General features: G+C 40.0%; 1 pseudogene; it reads right to left on the reverse strand.

The window, feature by feature from the left end:
• Positions 1-6,555: 6,555 nt before the first annotated feature.
• Positions 6,556-9,515, reverse strand: LOC125960974 (ester hydrolase C11orf54 homolog; annotated as a pseudogene).
• Positions 9,516-16,920: the final 7,405 nt, after the last annotated feature.

The raw sequence follows: 16,920 nt of genomic DNA on the forward strand, positions 1-16,920 counted from the left end.
CCCGGACTGGGGCACGAACCCGTGTCCCCTGCATCGGCAGGTGGACTCTCAACCACTGCGCCACCAGAGAAGCCCTGGAATATACTTCTTAAGGCTGTTGTGACTCAGTGAGATAATGCATGTAAAAGTGCTGCCTGGGGGCTTCCCTGGTGGTGCAGTGGTTGAGAGTCCGCCTGCCGATGCAGGGGACATGGGTTCGTGCCCCGGTCCGCGAAGATCCCACATGCCGCGGAGCGGCTGGGCCCGTGAGCCATGGCCGCTGAGCCTGCGCGTCCGGAGCTTGTGCTCCGCAACGGGAGAGGCCACAACAGTGAGAGGCCCAAGTACAGCTAAAAAAAAAAAAAAAAGTGCTGCCTGGCACGGAGTAAGTACTCATTCAATATTTACTCTTAACATTGTGATACCAAAATGGCCTTCCTACTTTTTCTGAACTCTTATTAGTGGATCTTCCTAACAGACAAAATCCTCATTTTCTGCTGCAAACCTTCAGTGGCTGTTAGTATTTATCAATGATTTGATAATACCAGGTAAGGTCACAGTCCCAAGACAGTGTCAGTCATCACCAGCGTGACTTCTGGTGTCAGTCATCGTAGAGGAGGTGGGTCCTCAGGCAGGCAACCAGGACTCACTGAGTGAGACTCACAAAGGTGAGAGATGGAATTTCTGCCCCTCTCGGGGGGTGATCTGCCAATGTCTGTACTTTGAGGAGAACGGACTGGTGTGAGGGCTGCTGGGATTAGGCAGGAAGGCAGCAGGGCGGGGACCTCATGATGAAGATGAATCCTCAAGGCCTTGTAAACCAGACTTCGCCCACTACTTCAACAGTTCAAATGTTGTTCAGACTTGTAGGCCCATTTGCGGTCAGAGGTATGAGCTGGGGTAGTCTTCATGAAAGAAAGGGGATTTGAGCTAAGCCTTGAAGGAGAGTTGGGACTATTTATTAGGCAGCGGCATGGGGTGGGGGGAGGAGGGGCACGGCTGGAAGGGAGAGCAGCAGAGTCAAATATGTGGAGGCCAGAAGGGGCACGATGTGTGTGGGATGGTGATGGTCCTGACTACAGATGTGAAGGGGGTGTACTGTGGGGCGTCCCTGAGAAGTAAGATCTGACAGGTACATTGAATCAGGCTCTGGAGCCCTGAATTGGAAAGCTAGGGAGGGTGGGGAGCTATTGAAAGTTCTGCGGCAGGGAAGTGACAGGTACGGTGGTATTTGAGGAGGGTGAATCTGGCATCAGTGCTGGGGTAGACTGGATGAGATCTTGTGTAAAGTTTGACAGCTGGGTGAGAAGTGGGGAGGCCTGTGATCCAGGCTGGGCCCTAAGTGGGGTCAACCAGCTGGTAGAGAAATACGAATGAGTACTTTCTGTTCCTAAAGTGAATGCCAAGGTGATTCTCTGACATTTCACCCCCAATCACAAACAAGAAACCGGAATTTAAAAAAGTGGTTGCTTCACATCCTTATCACTGTATTGGAGAAGTTATACATGATAATTGCAAAAAATCTGGAGAATGCAGATAGCTAAAACTAAAAATTTGAAGCGTATTTTTTAACCTACATGAGGCCATATTGCAGTTTTTTGGCATGGATATTTTTCTGTGTTATTAAAATACTTTTCTACAACATTATTATTATTTATTTTATTTTTTTTGTGGTACGTGGGCCTCTCACTGTTGCGGCGCACAGGCTCCGGACGTGCAGGCTCAGCAGCCATGGCTCACGGGCCCAGCCGCTCCGCGGCATGTGGAATCCTCCCGGACCGGGGCACGAACCTGTGTCCCCTGCATCGGCAGGCAGACTCTCAACCACTGCACCACCAGGGAAGCCCTACAACATTATTTTTAATGGCTTCATATTATTTCATTGTCATAGGTTATTTCGTATGTAGAGGATAGGTTAGCTGACCCTGTATTGTGTTCTTTCTGTTTTTGTCTTTGTTGTTGATATAAACAACACTAAGGAATAGCCTTGTGGTGAAAGCTTTGTGCATAACTGTTATATTTTCTTAGGATAGAATCCTAAAAGTGGAGTTGTTGGTCAAAGGCTATGTATACATATTTTAAAGATTTCTGACAAATACTGAATTATTTATGAGATGCATTATATTGGTAGATTTCTTGGTATCCCACCATTCCTAGAATAATACTAACTTATCCAGAGTGTCTTCTTTTAATACAGAATTGGATTCTCTTTGCAATTTACTTAGGATTTTCTTTCTTTTGCATCTTTAGTCATATGAAAAAATGGGTTGAAGTTTTCTTATTTATGCCTTGTTAAGTTTTGGTATTATGATTTTGTTAGTTATGTAAAGTTATTGGAGAAACTTCCCATCTTTTTCTATGTCCTAAACCAGATTAAATAGCATGGGAATTATCTATTCTTTGAAGCACTAAAGAAAGGTGACCATGAGAAGTGTCAGGTCCTAGTGCTTTTTTTGGAGAGAGAATTCTCTAACGTAATTTTCCGGTTTCTTCAATAATTATTAGTCTCCTCAACTCTTCTGAGTCTTCCTGAGTCCGTTTTGGCAATTAATATTTCTTAAAATTTTACGTTTTCTATTTTTTTCTTGACTTGTCAGAAGTTTTATTAATCTTTTCAGTGAATCTCCCCTTGGGTTTATTCATCCAGTCTTTGATTGTTGTGGTTTTATTTCATTCTCAGTATTGATAAATGATCATTGCAAAACATCTTGTATAACTTTATACTAGAATTCGGGCTGAAAGCTTGTATGAATTCCACTTCCCCTGCATCCCTGTTTTCCTTGTTCCTTGTCAAAACATAAGACCCATTATCTACTAGAGCTGAACCTATGACCTGGGAACTCTATTCTTAGGTGTATAACCAACAGAGTGTGTACATATGTTCACCAAAAGGCATGTGCAAGAGTACTTACAACAGCACTATTTGTAACAGTCCCAAACCCAGATATTTATGGATTGTAGAATGGATAAATTGTCATACATCATACAGTGGGATATGATACAGACATGAGAATGAATGAACTGCAACTCCATGCACCAACATGGATGAACCACCCAAATGTAATATTGAGGAAAGAAACCGGACTTATAAGAATGCATCATTATGATTTTATTTATATAAAATTCAAAAACAGATCAAACTAGTCTATGGTTATAGAAGTCAGGATATCGGTTACCCTTGCGGGATGGTTAGTGACTGAAAGAGGACTCAGGGCGGGGATTCTGAGGAGCAGGTGATGTTCTGCTTCTTGATCTGGTTTTTGGTAACATAGGGAAGTTCACTTTCAGTGGGAAACCAATTATTTGCATGTATATCATACTTCAATAAAAAGTTTACTTTAAAAACAACGTTGTAAATCAACTATACCCCAATATAAAATAAAAATTAAAAAATATAAAATACACATGAAGAAAAAAATTTACCTTAAAAAGTTGGAGGGACTCCCCTGGTAGTCCAGGGGGTAAGACTCTGCACTCCCAGTGCGGAGTTCAATCCCTGGTCGAACCCTGGTGGCGGAACTAGATCCCGCATGCATGCCGCAACTAAGAGTCTGCATGCCGCAGCTAAGAAGTCCACATGCCGCCACTAAAAAACATGCTGTAACAAAGATCTCACGTGCTGCAACTAAGACCCGGCACAGCCAAAATAAATAAATAAATATTTTTAAAAATTAAAAATGTTGGGTGTCCATGGAGTTTGTGACCTACCTGAGATTGCATGCAACATTTGCATGTATGTATAAATATATTTTTTTCTGGAGAGAGGATCCATAGCTTGCATCAGCTTCTCACAACAGTGACTTCACCGTTGACTCAAGGTTCCCTGTATCCTCACTTATTCCCATCCCCATCTTTCTTTGTTATTCTTCTGCTCCACGCATCCAATTGCTTTTCTCCTTCTCTCCAAAACCTTTCCCCTGACCCCTCTGGTATTCTCTGTTTCTAGAACAAGCATACTTCCTTTTTTTAACAAATAGATGCTATTTTAAAATTTATTTATTTGGCTGCGCTGGGTCTTAGTTGTGGCATGAGGGATCTTCATTGCAGCATGCGGGATCTTTAGTTGCAGCGCGTACACTCTTAGTTGCAGCATGTAGGATCTAGTACTCTGACCAGGGATCGAACCCAGGCCCCCTGCACTGGGAGCGCAGAGTCTTAGCCACTGGACCACCAGGGAAGTCCAAGCATACTTCCTTATTTTCCTTATCTGGCTATAGAATGTTCTCTCTACTTCCTGCCTTACCTAAACTGGACTCTTCTTCGGACAGCATTTCCCCCATTTGTCCTTTTGTTTTCTTCCAATTTTATTGAGATATAATTGACATACAGTACTGTATAAGTTTAAGGTGTACTGGTTTGGCTTCATATGTCATGAAATTATTATCACAATAAGTTTCGTGAACATCCATCACCTCACGTAGATACAAATTAAAGAAATAGAAAAAAAAATGTTTTCCTTGTGATGAGAACTCTTAGGATTTACTCTCTTAACAACTCTCTTTTTTTAAACAACTTTTATATATAACTTACAGCAGTGTTAATTATATGTGTCATGTTGTACATTACATCCTAATATTGGGTTGGCCAAAAAGTTCGTTTGGATTTTTCTGTAACAGCTTACAGAAAAACCTGAATGAAATTTTTTGGCCAACCCAATATTTATTTATTTATGTATTTATTTATTTATATTTATTTTTGGCTGCATTGGGTCTTCGTTGCTGTGCGCAGGCTTTCTCTAGTTGCGGCAAGTGGGGGCTACTCTTCGATGCAGTGCGCGGGCTTCTCATTGCGGTGGCTTCTCTTGTTGCGGAGCACAGGCTCTAGCGCACGGGCTTCAGTAGTTGTGACACAAGGGCTCAGTAGTTGTGGCTTGCAGGCTCTAGAGCGCAGACTCAGTAGTGGCGCACGGGCTTAGTTTCTCCTTGGCGTCAGGTGGATTCTTAACCACCGTGCCACCAGGAAAGTCTGCAACCCAATATTTATTTATCTTATAACTGGAACTTGTACTTTTTAACTACCTTCATCTAATTCCCCCTCCTTCTACCCTTTCCTCTGGTGACCTCAAATTTGATCTCTTTTTCTATGAGTTTGTTTGTTTTGAAGTATAATTGATCTACAACACTATGTTAGTTCCTGTTACACAATATAGTGATTGGATATTTCTAGACTTTTCAAAATGATCACCACGGTAAGTCTAATTATGGTAAGCCTATCACCATACAAAGATATTACATAATTATTGCCTAAATTCCCCCCACTGTACATTTCATACCTGTGACTCATGTATTTTGCAACTGGAAGTTTATACCTCTTAATCTCCCCCATCTATTTCTTTCCTCCTCCTATCTCCCTCCCCTCTGGCAACCACCTGTTTGTTCTCTGTATCTATGACTGTTTCTGTTTTGTTATGTTTGTTCATTTGTTTCATTTTTTAGGCACATGTATAAGTGGTGTAGTACCGTATTTGTCTTTGTCTGATTACTTCCCTTGGCATAATACCCACTTGGTCCATCCATTTTGTTGCAAATGGCAAGATTTTATTATTTTTTTCATGGCTTAGTAGTATTCCTTGTATATATATACCACATCTTCTTTGTCCATTCATCTATTGATGGGCACTTAGGTTGCTTCCATATCTTGGCTATTGTAAATAATGCTGCAATGAACATAGGGGTGCATATATCTTTTCTAATTAGTGCTTTTGTTTTCTTCAGATAAATTCCCAGGAGTGAAATTGCATATGATAGTTCTATATTTAATTTTTTGAGGAACCTCCATACTGTTTTCCATAGTGGCTGCACCAGTTTACATTCCCACTAACAGTTCACAAGGGTTTCCTTTTCTCCACTAACATTTGTTATTTGTTGTCTTTTTGATAACAGCCATTCTAACAGGTGTGAGTTGATACCTCTGCTGTCCTTTTGAATGAAGACACCTGATGTCCTTGTAAGGCAGTGGAATCGACATTCTCTTCATTCCCCACAGCCTCCAGACTACCACTCCTCCACCTTTGAATTCTTGCTCCTTTGCAGTTTCTTTTTTTTTTTTTATGAATGTAAAATTTTTATTCATTTCTTTTGGTACAAACTAGTGTTTATTAAAAAAAATATTTAGGAATTTATACTCACAGGACATGTTATAGTTAACATCCAAAGACAAAAAATATTTCTTGACAATTTATTATATGCTTAGTACTAAAAAGCTCCTAAATCAGTGTTGGCATTACAAGATTTGACAGTTGTTTTTGGCTCATGATTGTTATAGAAAAACACTGAGGAAAATTTCAATCATTACAATTGGTAAAGGTATAATTTTACATTTCATGAAGGATAGTAGTCATATTTGGCAATAGCCTCATTTATAAATTGAAGTATACTCACTTCGAGATTGTATTTTGATGCTATTTCTTTTCACTTCTCGCAAATAACCAACAAGGCAAAAACTGCTTCCAATTGACAGTCCAAACAAAGGAGGAATCATGGCTAACCGTCTGGTTGCTAATATTTGTTAAAGACAAATTGCAAACTTCGGAGTATGGTTCAACATCACCAGAAGGAGTAAAGTTGCTCCCTCTGACCACCTTATTCCATGAAAAAAGTGTACTTTGACTTCTAAAATGGATTTCAAAAATTCAGTAGAAAGATTTAACAACTATCAACATTTCCAGCACTGATTTTTCTAATACCCAGAAACATCCACTTAGCAGTTGTAAGACTAACTTGAAAAACTGAATATACAGATGTAAATTATTGCCATTAGCTAGTAGGAATCATCACTTGATTCTTAACCCTGTTTATATTTAATTATAAACATAAGACTGATTTTTTTAGAATAAAAAGAATGAAGAACATCTCCATCACGTGTCTTTGTTCCCAATAATCCCTTTCAGATAGATCTGTGAAGTAATACAGAGTACAGTGTCGACATACCTTTCATTTCAAAGGCCAAAAAAAATAGGGCTTATTAAGTAGTGAGATCATTTCTATTAGGCTTTATATTAGTATCAATTAATGAATTAATCAGTCAAACGAGTATCAGTTGATTTAATCTTGCCCAAATGAATGGGTCTCTGTTGGTTGATCAATGCGATAGAGAAACTCTGCAGGTAAGAAGTATCCAAGATATTCCACTATATCTGGGGTGGTGTCATAATGGTAGTGTCCCCCTTCTCCATGATGACTAAAACAATGAGTGTGCTCCAACCGCAAATCAAACCCTGGGTCTCTGGAGATAAAAACTGGCAGGCAAACCAAAGGAGCCTTCATCTCATAAAAACGTAACCATTTATTCACGTCTTCATCAGAGTTCAATGGGCAGGAAGAAAATTCTGCCGGCATAATATATGAGTCTTCACTTTTCCCTTCTGAATCACGAAAGTACCTCCCATTCCTACAGGCTTATCTCCGTAATGTTTTTTTTTTTTTTCTTTTTTTTTCGGTACGTGGGCCTCTCACTGTTGTGGCCTCTCCCGCTGCGGAGCACAGGCCCCGGACGCGCAGGCTCAGCGGCCATGGCTCATGGGCCCAGCTGCTCTGCGGCATGTGGGATCCTCCCGGACTGGGGCACGAATCCGTGTCCCCTGCATCGGCAGGTGGACTCTCAACCACTGCACCATCAGGGAAGCCCCTCCATAATGTTTTTCAAGAGTCTGTCTCGTACAAGTCACAAAGTTAAGTTTTCCAGGTCTTCTTTTGCATTTCACCTCCATGACCTTTCCAGGTTGGCCTTCACTGGCAAAAAGATTAGCCAGTAATGCAAACCCCAAATCATGATATTTCTCACTGTATTTCTCCAGTAGGCACCCTCCATCTGCAGATTTAACATGAGCAAAGTAACTTCCATTTACAGGAGGTTTGTGTTCACTTTCTGTTTGAACAACTGGCATAAACTCAGAATTGAATCCAAGAGTCGGAAATGGGCCTGCTCCTGCTCCAAGAACAAAAGCTCCAGGAAGCTGGATTTCTTTTGTGATTTTATTTAGATCATAAACTTTTTTTTTTTATTTATAAGAGGCAATAAGTAAGTCACACCTCCTACTTCTGCAATTCTAGTTTTCCCATAGATACCTTTTACGGGAAAGGTAAATGGCTCCTTGGTCAAATTAGGGCAATCAACTACAGAGACCTGGACATCAGCAAAGTTATCCGTTAGCCCCTTCCGCAGAACTCCAACAAGCTCCTCTAGACTTGGCACATGAAAAGAATACTCAGCACAAGACATCTTCTTTCTCGAGTGCACAGGTGATGAGGTGTGCAAGCAGAGAGAGTTAAATAAAATCGCTCTTTTGCAGTTTCTAACCTCTGTTATTGCAATTCCTTACTGACCTCATGTTGCTCATTTTCATTGAAGATTCATTTTAAGATTTTGGGCACGAAGCTTACAACTTTCCTCTCTTCTTGCCGTCATCGTGCATGACGTTATAGTCCTTGGGGGATGATCATCCAACATCCCAAGCCTTGCAGTTCCTTCACCTCAAATCCAAAGATTGTCACCCTTACTTCCATTTCAATTACTCCTATAATTGAATTACACCCTTAATGGACTCTGAGACCATTCAGTTGTATCTCTCTTAATTTCCACTTTATCACTTCCTTTCCCTCCACCTTAAAGAATTGGTACTCCTCATTCTAATCAATCTAACAATTTGGCAAAATAATAATAACTTTATTGAGCATTTGCTATGTATAACATGTACTATTTTATTTAATCCTTATTAAGGTAGGTGCTATTATTATCAACATCTCCATTTTACAGATGAGGAAACAGACACAAGGACTTGCCCAAGGCTGTAAAACTAGTCAGCAATGAAGCTGGAATTAAAGCAATCTAGAGCTCTTAGCCCTTAACTGCAATGCTATTCTGCTTCTCATGATATAGATTGAAATTTTCTGTGTACATACCTTTTGAACCAATTATTCCAGTTCTAAGAATTTATTCTGCAGATGTCTCACAGTTCAGTGTACAAAAACAAATCATTTCTTCAATGTTTACAATTGCTAGCAGTACATCTCCCATCAATAGGAGACTGGAATAAAATGCAGTTCGAAAAAGGAGGAAACACTTTATATGCTTATTATAGAAATATTTCCCAAATATATTGTTAGGTTTAAAAAACAAAAATAAGAATGATGTGTATTGAATGCCCCCATTTGTGTAAAAAAAGGAGAATGTATGTATTTTTTTTTGCTCGTATTGCTCGTATATACATAAAGTATCTCTGGAAGGACACACAAGAAGCTCATGAGGAACTTCCCAGGTGGCACAGTGGTTAAGAATCCGCCTGCCAACACAGGGGACACAGGTTCCATCCCTGGTCAGGGAAGATCCCACATGCCACGGAGCAACTAAGCCCGTGCGCCACAGCTACTGAGCCTGCGCTCTAGAGCCCGAGAGCCACAACTGCTGAAGCCCGTGTGCCTACAGCCCGTGCTCTCCAACAAGAGAAGCCACCGCAATGAGAAGCCCGCGCACCGCAGTGAAGAGTAGCCCCCAGTCACCACAACTAGAGAAAGCCTGCATGCATCAACGAAGGGTAAGCTGGGATGAAGTGAGAGAGTGGCATGGACATATATATACTACCAAATGTAAAATAGATAGCTAGTGTGAAGCAGCCGCACAGCACAGGGAGATCAGCTCGGTGCTTTGTGACCACCTAGAGGGGTGGGATAGGGAGGGTGGGAGGGAGACGCAAGAGGGAGGAGATATGGGGGTATATGTATACGTATAGTTGATTCACTTTGTTATATAGCAGAAACTAACACAACATTGTAAAGCAATTATACTCCAATAAATATGTTGAAAAAAAACCCCAATGCAGCCATAAATAAATAAATAAATAAATAAATTCATAAAAAAAAAAAGACACTCATGAATTTGGTTGTTAATGGAAAGAACTAAGAAGCTGTCGCTAGGGTGGTGGTGGTGGGAAGAGGTTTTTGGATCTTTTAAAGCATTTAATCATGTGAATGCATTACGCATTTCAAAGTTGAGTTAAACTCTAAAAAAAAAAAAGAAAAAAGGAAGAGAAGACTAGAAATAAAAACTGTATTAATGACTGTGTTAATTTATTTTTTTAAAAATCGAGGCCTCCACCTACACTCTCGACACTGTTTCCTCAGACCTCTCACAGATACTTGTTTCATTCATCATCTTCCTCCTGCATCTTCAACTCACCCTCTCTGTTGGCTTCTTCTCCTCAGCTGACAAATACGCTCAAGACTTTTATCCCGTACAAAATTTTAAAATCCTCCACTGAGGCTGTGTTCCCTGTTCCCTTCTAATTTTCCTTTAATTTCTCTCCTTCCGTGTTCAGACTTCTTGGTAGAATAATATGATGAACACTTGTGTCTCTATCTTATTCCACATTCCTTGTACACTCATTGTAGTTTGACCTCTGACCCCACCACACTGAGAAATCCATTGGATGTCTTTCAGACCTTCTTTTATTTATTTATTTATTTATTACTGAGATATAGTTGATATTATATTAGTTTCAGTCTTATAACGTGATACAAATTTTTTAAAAGTTATACTCCATTTACAGTTATTATAGAATATTGGCTATATTCTCTGTGCTGTACAACATATCCTTGTAGCTTCTTTTATATGTAGTAGTTTGTACTTCTTAATCTCTTACCCCTATCTTGCTTCCCTCTCCACACTGGTAACCACTAGTTTGTTTTCTTTTTTTTTTTTTTGCGGTACGCAGGCCTCTCACTGTTGTGGCCTCTCCTGTTGCGGAGCACAGGCTCCGGACACGCAGGCTCAGCGGCCATGGCTCACGGGCCCAGCCGCTCCGCGGCATGTGGGATCTTCCCGGACCGGGCACGAACCCGTGTCCCCTGCATTGGCAGGCGGACTCTCAACCACTGCGCCACCAGGGAAGCCCCAATAGTTTGTTTTCTATACCTGCGAATCTGTTTCTTTTTTGTTATATCCACTAGTTTGTTGTATTTTTTAGATTCCACATATAAGTGATGTCATACAGCATTTGTTCTTCTCTGTCTGACTTATTTCACTTAGCATAATACCCTCCAAGTCCATCCATGTTGCTGCAAATGGCAAAATTTTCATTCTTTTTTTTGTTCTTTTTTTGGGCTTAATAGTATTCCATTGTGTGTGTGTGTATTCATCCGTTGATGGGCACATGGGTTGCTTCCATATCTTGACTATTGTAAATAATGCTGCTGTGAACATTGGGGTGCATGTACCTTTTTGAATTAGTGTTTTCCTTTTTTTTTCAGATATATACCCAGGATTGGAATTGCTGTGTCATATGGTAGTTCTATTTTTAGTTGTTTTTTTTTTGGCTGCTTTGGGTTTTCATTGCTGCATGCAGGCTTTCTTTAGTTGCGGTGAGTGGGGGCTAGTCTTCCTTGCGGTACGCGGGCTTCTCATTGCGGTGGCTTCTCTTGTGGAGCACGGGCTCTAGGTGCATGGGCCTCAGTAGTTGCAGCACGTGGCCTCAGTAGTTGTGGCGCATGGGCTTAGTTGCTCCGTGGCATGTGGGATCTTCCCAGACCAGGGCTCGAACCCGTGTCCCCTGCATTGGCAGGCAGATTCTTAACCACTGTGCCACCAGGGAAGTCCCTATTTTTAGTTTTTTGAGAGAAACCTCCATACTCTTTTTCACAGTGACTGCACCAATTTACATTCCCACCAACAGTGCACAAGGGTTCCCTTTTATCCATGTCCTTGCCAACATTTGTTATTTGTGATCTTTTTGGTGATACCCATTCTGACAGGTGTGAGGTGATATCTCATTGTGGTTTTAATTTTCAGTTCCCTGATGGTTAACAGTGTTGAGCATCTTTTCATGTGCCAGTTGGCCATCTTTATGTCTTCTTTGGAAAAAATGTCTATTCAGGTCTTCTGCCCAATTTTTAATTGGGTTGTTTGTTTTTTTGATGTTGAGTTGTATGAGCTGTTTATATATTTTGGATATTAATGCCTTATTGGTCATATCACTTGCAAATATTTTCTCCCATTCAGTAGGCTGTCTTTCTGTTTTGTTGATCGTTTCCTTGGCTGTGCAAAAGCTTTTAAGTTTAATTAAGCCCCATTTGTTTATTTTTGCTTTTGTTTCCTTTGCCTTAGGAGACAGATCCAAAAAAATATTGCTACTGAAAGAGTGTTCAGCCTATGTTTTCTTCTAGGAATTTTATGGTTTCCAGTCTTACATTTAGATATTTAATCCATTTTGAGTTTTTTTTTATATGGTATTAGAAAATGTTCTAATTTCGTCCTTTTACATGTAACTGCTTTCGTCCTTTTACCTGTAGCTGCTTTTTTAAGGATTTTTTCATCTTCTTTAAACACTCTCATATGAAATATCACATAGCTCTGGATTCTTGGTAATTCTTTTGTTCCTCTTCTTGTTCCCTCTGTCCTCTCATGGATGTCAAGGTTCCCTAGTCGCCTGTCCTTGGCCCTTCTCCATCTACATTCTCCCTGGATGATTTCACCGTTCTCAAGGTTTAATCTATCACCGATTCAATCTTTTTTTATGGTCATTTTTTTTTACTAATGTTCAACATTTAACAAATAGATACTGTTCTTGACCCTCATAGAGTTTAGAAATGGATGGCTCCTGTACTAGAGATGTCAATCATTGCCTCCTATACTCACGTGACTTCACCCACAGTTTGTGCCTTTGTGTCTTGTGACTCTGATTGGAATAGCAGCATACGGCAGAAGGGGAATCAGTTCTCAGACTGAGGTAAGCTAATGACATTCTTTTTGAGAACTTGACCCTGCACCGTCATGAACCATGCGGGCAGTGGTTTCAGACGCTGATTTAATAGCCCTAGTCACAATGTGGTCTGGCTGTACATTTTACTTTTCATCCTTCGATATCTATGATACCTCTATCATCTGATTGTTGAAAAATCTTAGTTTATTGAAACATTTACATTTTAATTAACTTGTAAAAAATAAAGCTGCTGTTTCAAAATTAAAACAAAAATCCCCCCAAACCGTAGTCTATCCATATCCACGGGGTATTGGTTCCAAGACCCCCATGGATACCAAAATTTGTGGATACTCAAGTCCCTTATATAAAGTGGCATAGTATTTGCCACTATCAAAAATCCCTCTTAGGAAAAAAAAAAAAAATCCCTCTTGGGGACTTCCCTGGCGGTCCAGTGGTTAAGACTTCACCTTCCAGTGCGGGGGGTGCAGGTTCAATTCCTGGTCAGGGAGCTAAGATCCCATGTGCCTCGAGGCCAAAAAACCAAACCATAAAGCAGAAGCAATATTGTAACAAATTCAATAAAGACTTTAAAAATGGTCCACATTAAAAAAAAAAAAATCTAAAAAAAAAAATCCCTCCTAGAGTGCACGTACCTGGTGAGGATGTTTATGACCCCCATTTTCTAGATCAGGGAACTGAAGCTTAGAGAGATTAATTAGAACTGTTCAAAGTAGATTCCACAGCTGGAAAATGAGAGTGCCAAGGTTCAAATTCAGGGCCTGTGCTATTAACTACTGTGATTATGATGTGGCAGGCAAGAGAATCAGGAACGGGCAAGGAATCACACTCCCACTCACAAGTATGTAGACAGTGCACAGCTCAACCTCGCAGCCTTCCCCCGACACATACTCCCCCCTCCCATTCATTAGCACCCAAACAGAAAGGCAGAAAGGAATTGGAGCTGCTCCTCATAAAGGATGCCCCCAACTGAGGTGGGTACCAGAACAAAGTCTTTGGCAGATATGTTTACTTTGGAAGAAGAATGCCAAGGGACACGATTCCTGCCCTCAGAAAACTTAGTCTAGTTTATACGCAAAGATCATTTCCTCAATTTGTCCACAAATGTGTGGTGTGCTCAGGGATTGTAATACATGTGCACATACACATCACTGTGTGTAGTAGATGTAATAGTCATGTAAATGCACGTGTAAATGGAGAGCACTGTAGATTCTCTAGAAAAAAAGTCCTAGTAGTGCCACTCTACTTATTAATAATGTAATACCTCATAGAGCTGAGCTAAATGTACTTTCATCCTAGCTATGAGAAAAAAAAATGTTTACTAAATATGAGTACAACCTAGACTTTAAGGATTATTGGTTAAACTATTAAGGAATCTTTCAAAGTAGGCTCAAGCACTTAGAAGTATCCATTTACATGCAAAACCAAGGCTCAGGTAATTGCAAATTCCTTAAGGAGCATGCTAGGTAACACATGATTTAAGTTTTATATATATATATGTAAATAAATAAATAAATAAATATAAACACACACACACACAAATGATAATATAACATTCCTTCAAAAATACTGTATCTAAGATTTTAAGCTAATTTAAACTGGAATTCCCTCTACTTCCTGAAATATTCCAAGCTAGTATGGCTTTATTACACATGAAGAAATAAAGTAATGAAAATTCTAAGAGCTAAGCAAACCAGTTATGAAAAGGTGAGAGATCAGTGTAATGAAGAAAATTAGTTGTCACAGCTCAAATTCTAAGATCATATACTGCAATTTAAAATGGAAGTGAGGAAGTAATCCAAAATAAATAATAAAAACAAATATCCATTTTAATCAATGTCTTATTTTCTTCCATTAATTATTTCCATCCTGTTTTAGCTAGAAGGATTTCATGAGGGAGACAAAGTGAAGAAAAGGGAAACACTCTTTAAAAATTATGAATTTCCTAGGACCACAGTAGAAAATATAAAAATTGGATCTGTAGGGGTTCAGAACCAGCCTCCCCCAAATGGGCTACTTTTGCATGAGGCTCATTTTGAACTAAATGCAATCGAGACCCTGCGGGTCCAGGAGAAACTCACTGCCGCTCTCTTAACTACCTAGAAGAATTTAAATTGGGGATTTTGCCTAGAAAAGGTAATTACCAGAGATAAAATTTATCTTAGGGGCCCCATCTACATGGCAGAACAAACATCTAATTATCAAGCATCTGCTCTCCTTAATGTCCTGTGAATGACCCTCCTGTCCTTGGAAGACCCAGACCCCTGCCCCATTCCTTAGCTCATGATGGTGTATATACCTCATTTTACCTTTCTGTCTCTGAACCTCTTGTGTATGTGGGGCCTTTGACCCTCTTTTGTGTGTGGATTCCCATACAAAGTTAAATTTGATTTTCTCCTGTTTATCTGTCTCATGTCGACTTAATACTTAGAGCAGCAAGAAGAACCTAGAAGGATAGAAGAGAGTTTTCCTCCTTCCTGACAAGGGCTCAGTCTTGAAGGGAGAGATCTCGTCTTAATCTCCCACAATAATGCAGATTCTCCATTTGGTTGGAGGACGGGATAAAAGAAATGAGAAGGTACATTTCTGTGATCTTTAAAGTTCCACACCCTCAAGTAACCATTCAAGGCACTGCCCATTAAGGAGGGGACTAAGACATTCCCCTCATACCTCACAAATCAAAAAGGGGGAAGGGGTCCAAGATTACACTAATGATTGCTCTTCTGCATTATAAAACCCAGTATGAAGTTTCAGTAAGGAGTGTTCTAGATTAGGAATTGGGCGTGTTCTCTGCTCACGCCCCTCACTGGCCTTGTGCCCGTCTACTTGAAAGCTCAATGGATATGAAATGTAAGGGGCTGTGGTGACTGTTATTATAAATGACACTGTTCCTACCAACACTAATTACCTTCAATGAACCAGGAACCCTAGAGTTCAACAAATGAGTGAAGAGGACACTAAAAAAACCCCAAAGTGTTTTTAGTGTTTCATCTTCTTAGTGTAGTTAGTCACGACTCACTTCAAATAAGAACACACATAAAACAAATTATTTTTTCTTCCCTGGCCTAACAGGCAAGCCTCAATTAAAAAAACAAAACAAAACAGAACATTTTTTGCTGAAGTAGCCTCAGGGAAAAAAGGGAAGAAGAAAGAAGACCACAGCTAAGTTTTTAGGTAAGACAAAAGTTACTCACTGAAGGAAGAGAAATTTTCTTCAGGAGCTGTTCAAGTTGATTGAAAAGATAATGGAAGTTTCCCCTGCTCATCCCGACATGTTGCCAGGGCTTTGGCGGCAGTGCTTGTCTCCATGGACAGAAGTGACCCAGGGGAGGGGAACTTTAAAATTACTCCTGTTTACCTAATAGAACTCAATGTTCAGAATTAAAATTGGGCCTGTCTAGTATATGAAAAAACCAAGGGAACAAGAAAAGAGTTGAACTACACCAAATGAGCAGAATCTTATTGTAAAGCCAATGTAATTTGACAACCAGGGTTACTATATGCTATTTCTTATTCTAAATCGTCTACCCAGGACCTCTGATCTGCTTAAATTTGTAGGAGTCAAAATCATCCCCTTCGAAAGGACTTGTTCACAGATGACTCCTGGAGCAACTGAGGAGAAAAAGTAAGTCAGTCACAAAAGTTATTAAAACCTCCCTCCCTGGAGAACAATCTCATTGATCAAAGTACCATCATGGTTTCCATGCTGGACTCAAGAGTCTTGTCTCTAATTATGGATGGAATTATTACTTTTCTTCATGCTATTTTTAGGTATAGCTTAAAGCTGCCCGAAAGATGTGGAGAATTTTATGATGGAAGATAATTTCAGTTCATTCAAGCGACCTTGGTGAAGTCAGCAAAGAATGAGCTGAATTCACTGGATGCTTAGGTGGGCTGCAGAACCTAGATCCTCCCTACAGTTGTATGCTGGGTTGTGTGTATGCATATGTGCATTCTTCTGGGGAAAAGGGCCATACTTTTGATAGAATTCTCAGAAGGACATGTAAACAAAACTTTTTAAAGAGCTGCAGACCTAGAGGCTCCTTTGTGGTCGAATGAAAACACTTTCAATGAACGTGTGTCATTAACTTCCATTTGTGCCTGTGAACGTCCACAGGTTTCCATCCAAAGGTATTAATACCCACTGACTACAGTAAGGGTTTGGCAGCCTGTTTATACAACACTTTCCAATTTTCAAAATCAAGTTATCTAGTACACACAGTGGGTTCCTA

Source organism: Orcinus orca, chromosome 14 (assembly GCF_937001465.1).
Source record: "Orcinus orca chromosome 14, mOrcOrc1.1, whole genome shotgun sequence".
In the NCBI taxonomy this organism is placed as follows: Eukaryota; Metazoa; Chordata; class Mammalia; order Artiodactyla; family Delphinidae; genus Orcinus; species Orcinus orca.